Here is a 6,000-nt window from a genome sequence, read left to right as displayed (position 1 = left end):
ATTAAAGGCCAAAATGCATCACTTATAATAACATTAGATGCTCTAGGATGGATTTCATATGAGTAAACAGGACACAGGATAGGTAAATAGTACAAGATGCTATAGTGCAGATATTGTATGAATATTGGATACCACAGGAAACCATTATGTGACCATTAAAAGCTATATTATCTATTTCCGATTAGTATAAATGCCATGAGGGAGCTATTTTATCAATTTTAGAGGTTGTATTTTGCAGATCATATGAATATAAAGGCCATGTAACTACCTTCCATATTTATTTTCCTGATAAGATGAGGATGTTTCGTGAGGGACAGAGAACACATGGAAGCTATTTTGGTAAGTTTTAATCCTATAGTGTGATATCACATCAGTTTTCAGGCTACAAGGCAAGGATATTTTAATCAGTGATGCTATAGGTAGCTATAATATGGATATCTAATCAAAATTAAACATGATAAAGCAGCTAATTTATCAGATTTTCACACTGTACTATGGATAACATATTAGCATTGAAGGCCATTAGGCAGCACTTTCTCAATTCCTCGTGTTATTTTATGGATAACTAATACTACCAAACTCTATATGGCAGCTAGTTTATCACTTTTTCATGCTCTATGACGGATGTCATGTCATATTAGAGACCAAAAGGCCACTGTTTCTTGAAAAATTTTTTTTAAAGATGGGGCCTAATGGGAGGTTATTACTGGCTCCTCCCCTCACTTAGCTTCTTTTTATTATTATTAATTTTTACTTATTAATGGACCTTTATTTTATTCATTTATTTATATGCGGCACTGAGAATCAAACCCAGTGCCTCACACATGCTAGGCAAACTCTCTATCTCTGAGTAACAACTGCAGCCCATGTTTCTTGGAATTTTTTATGGCATTAAAGGAAGAGCATGACAGTAGTAAAGGACATAGGCAAGCTATTTTTATAGTTTTGATGCTACAACCTGGATATCAAATTAGTATTAAAGGTCAAAATGTTATCAATTTCATCACTTTTGAGGTTATAATCTGGATACATTTTCAGATTTTAAGTCCAAAAAGCAGCTACATCCTGAGGTTTTGATGCTATAAAATGGATATCCTATCAATATGGGAGGCCACAGTATGTATATTAGTTTTAAATGAAATTACATGGAAAATTTATTAATGGTAAAAGACGCAGGGCAGCTGTAATATCAACTTCAGTTTTCAAGGACAGATGTCATAGTAGCATTGATGCCACAGGGCAGTTATTAGATTATAATTAAAGTTCTACATGGATATCATATTTTTACTAAAGGCCTACAGGAAGCAGTTTTATTAGTAATAAGTATGTTCATACGGTTACCATATGAGCATTAAAGATCACACTGCATATATCATATGATCATGTGATGCAGTATGAATAAACAATGACATTAGTAGCTAAAGACCTCAGGGAACATCACATGGATTTTCTTTTTAGTAAAAGAGACTAGAGGCAGCCATATTATCAGTTTTTAAAGCTAAAATATGGATAGTGTACCAGTATTGAGGGTTACAATGCAACTACTTTATCAGTTGGAATGCTATAATGTGGGTTTATATGAGAACTGAACTCCACAGGCAGCTATTATATCATTTTTAACATTACAATGTGGATGATATCTCAATATAAGGCCACAAGGCAGTAATATTACAAAATTTTGATGCTATAATATGGATATAGTATTAGTAAAGCCTAAAGGCAGCTATTTTATGAGTTTTTCATGTTATATAAGAACATTTGATCCCTACTGAAGGCCACAAGGCAGCTGTCAATTTTTCATGTAATATCATGAATATCATATCAGTATTCAAGGCCACATAGCAGCTATTTCATCAGTTTCTCATGGTATAATAGGAATATCCTGTCAGTATTCAAGGCCCCAACACAGCTATTTGATCACTTGTGATGCTGTAATATGCACATCTTGAGAGAACTAAAGGCAACAATGCTGCTAGTTTATCAGTTTTTGATGCTATATTATGGACATAACATTATACTAAGGACCACAAGGCATGTATATTACATTATTGTTTTAGTACAAATGTCTACAAGGCAGGTCTCATTTTAAATTTGGATGCTGTAGCATGGATATTATATTAACATTAAGGGAAGCTATGATATTAATTTCACATCCTGCATTCTGATATCCAATTGCTTTAAAATGAGGAAAATTTATTATATTATTTTGACTTCCTATAGTATGGATATTACATGAATATTAGGGCCACAAGGTAGCTATTGCTATTAGTTTATGTTCTATAGTTTGGCCACAACAGAGCTATAATTTATATCCAGAGGCCACAGTAATGGATATGATATTAATATTCAAGGCCACATTGAAGCTATTTTGTTAGTTTTCAATGCTAGAGTATGGATAGCATATTAGTATTAAAGGCCAATATGTAATACTTATATTAACTTTAGATGCTCTAGTACGGATTTCATGAGTAAACAGTCAATGGGGAAGGTATTATGGTAGTTTAAAATGCTATAGTGTGCATACTATATTAATATTGGATACCACAAAGACCATTATATGACTTTTAAAAGTTATATTACTGATATCCTATTAGCTATAAAGGCCACGAAGAAGCTATTGTATCAATTATAGAGCTGCAGTTCTATAGTTTACACATCATATTAAGATAAGGAACATGTAACATCTTATCTTCTACATATATTTTTCATGATAAAATGGGGATGTCTGGTAGAAAACACATGGAAGATACTATGTCGGTTTTTGATGCTATTGTATGATATATCAGTTTTCAAGGTCACAACTCAATTACATATTAATCAGTGATTCTATCTATGGTATGGATATCTCATCAGAATTAAACATGACAGGGCAGCTAGTTTATTAGTATTTCATGCTATACTATGGATAACATATCACCACTGAAGGCCACAAGGCAGCATTTTGTTAGTTCCTCATGTTATATTATGGATAATTCTCACTACCAAAGACTCTGCAGCAGCCACTCCTATATTTTCATGCACTATTATGGATGACATATCATATTAAATGTCACAAGGACCATTTCATAAATTTTTAATGGTATCATGGTAATAGCATACAATACAACAGGAAAATATTTTTTCAGTTTCTGATGCTACAACATAGACAACATATCAGTACTAAAGTCCAAAACATATCAACTAGATCATTTTTGATGCTGTAACATGGGCATCTTTTCAGTTTTAAATTCCAAAAGGCAGCTATCTTATCAGCTTTTGATTCTATGAAATGAATATTATATTAGTATTGAGGGCCACAGGGTGTCTTTTAGATGTCATTATATAGATATGGATAATTTATTAATATTACAGGCCACAGGGCAGTGTAATATAAATTTAATCTTCAAATACAGATGTCATACTAGCATTAATGTTATAGGGCAGTTATTATATGAAAATTATATGAGTTATTATATGAGAAGCTCTATGTGATTATTACTGTTAAATGCCTTAAGAGAGAGAATATGTAAGTAATAAATGCTATCATATCATAATCATATAAGCATTAATGGCCACACTATGTATTTATTTTTGTTATTTTATGATACTTCACAATAGATATATCATTAATAACTAAAGACCACAAGGACATACCATGGATTTCCTTTTTAGTAGAAAAGACCACAAGGCAATTACATTATCACTATTTAAACCTATAATATGGATAGCATGTCAGTATTGAGGTTCGCAAGGTACTTACTTTATCAATTTGAGTGCTATAAAGTGGATATTGTATGAATATTGAAGGTCACAGGCAGGTATGATATTATTTTACATGTTATAATTTGGATGACATCTTAATATGAAAGATCACAAGGCAGAAATTTTATCAAGTTTGATCCTAAAATATGGGTATCATGTTAGTATTAAGGCCACAAGACAGCTCTTTTATCACATTTTCATGCTATATATAGATTAAATTGTCCCTATTGAAAGCCACAAGACAGCTAATTGTCAGTTTTTCCTGTGATATTATGGATATTGTGTCAGAATTAAAGGATACAGGCAGCTATTTTATTTTTTTCTCATGATATAATGTGAATATCCTATCAGTATTCAAGGCCCCAATGCAGCTATGTTATCACTTTTTGATGGTGTACTATACACGTCTTATAAGAACTGGAGCTCTTTCATTGATTTTTGATGGCATACCATGGATATAACATTACTACTTAAGACCACAGGCATGTAAATTTGATTTACACCTACTCTGCAGCTTTTATATTAGATTTGGATGCTATCATAAGTATGATATTATGGAAAGCTAACATATTAATCTCACATGCTGCAATCTAATATCTAATTATATTAAAACAAGGGGAATTTATTATATTAGTTTAACTTTCTATAGTCTTGATAGTCCATCAATATCATGAATATAGGGCAGCTATAGTTTTTAGTTTTCATTCTGTAGTATGAATGTTGTTTTAATTCTAAGGCCACAGGATAGCTATAGTATGACATCCAGAGACCAGAGAGTGAATAAGATTTTAATATTCAATGCCACAACTGCAGCCCGGAAATTCAAAACACAGGCCCACCCCACACCAGAGATCTGGAAGGAGAGCCCTGCCCCAAGCCTGGAGATCCAGAGGGAGAGCCACCCCACACCCATGAAGAGAACCAACCCACACCAGAATGGAGAGCCACCCTGTGCTAGTGTTCCTCATTCACCAAAGTGTGGCTCCACGGCCCAACATCAGGGTACATATAGGATTGAGGCTGCCACTGCCTCAAAACTGGGATATTGCCGCTTCTATCAAGGGACAAGAATCAGGACCGTATAAGATGTCACTAAGGTCTTTGTGGGCCTGGCTATACCGGAAGTTTCTCTACTAGGGGTGCTAATGGCTATCCTGTTGCTGAGGTAACAGGGAGTCTTGCATGGGGTGGCCTCTCTCTTGTTCCTCCTACTAACAGCCAACTTCCTATGATCACTGTCTCACTAGTCACATAATCTAATACCTCCATATTCCACATCCTACCTCATAAACATCTCATCCAACCCTCCAGAGCCCCCTTCTACCTTTAGAAACTGTAAACCATTATGCAAACCTATTGACTACATGGTAGCAGATAAGTGAACCCATCATTTCTGATTATAGTGACAAAACTATAAATGTAAAAATAGAAGCTAACTGATATATGTCTGCACGCTGGGCACACTCAGTGCTGTAATATTGATCTCTCCCTTAATAGTGAGGTATTGGTAACCTATGGCACACTATAAGACAATAGGGCAGAAGCTGTGATACCTCGGATCTACACTGCAAGAGAGGAAGACACATAGACATCATGAAAAAACAAGGGAGAAAAGTGCCCCAAACAAACCAAGATACTACAACAACAGAATCCACAGATAGTGCAGTAGGTGAAATGTCAGAGAATTATTCAGAATATACATAACTAAGATGACTAAGGAGTTAAAGAACAACCTAAGTGAACAGATACAGGCAAAAATCAATCATTCCAACAAAGAGACAAGAGAACAAATACATGGCTGGGGCTGAGGCTCAGTGGTAAAGCACTTGCCTAGCATGTGTGAGGCCCTGGGTTCGATTCTTAGCACCACATATAAATAAAATAAAGTACCACTGATAACTAAAAAAAAAAACATTTAAAACAAAGAGAACAAATACAGGCAACCATTGATCACACCAACAAGAGATAAGACAGCAAATTCAGGTTGCAAGAGATTACTTCAAGTAAGAGATAGAGATACTGAGAAAAAACAAACAGAAATCCTTGAAATGAAAGAAACAATAAGCCAATTTAAAAACTCAATAGATAGAATCACCAACAGACTAGATCACTTAGAAGACAGGACCTCAGAAAATGGAGACAAAATATACAAACTTGAAAATAAAGTTGACCTCATAGTGAAGATGGTAAGAATCATGAACAGAATATCCAAGAATTATGGAATACCATCAAAAGACCAAATTAAAGATTTATTGGGAT

This window comes from Marmota monax, unplaced genomic scaffold, assembly GCF_021218885.2.
Source record: "Marmota monax isolate L192 unplaced genomic scaffold, Marmota_monax_Labrador192_F-V1.1 WCK01_AAM20220418_F8-fsc00275, whole genome shotgun sequence".
NCBI lineage: Eukaryota > Metazoa > Chordata > Mammalia > Rodentia > Sciuridae > Marmota > Marmota monax.
The sequence above is the reverse complement of the archived record's forward strand: the minus strand, read 5'-3'. Positions refer to the sequence as shown.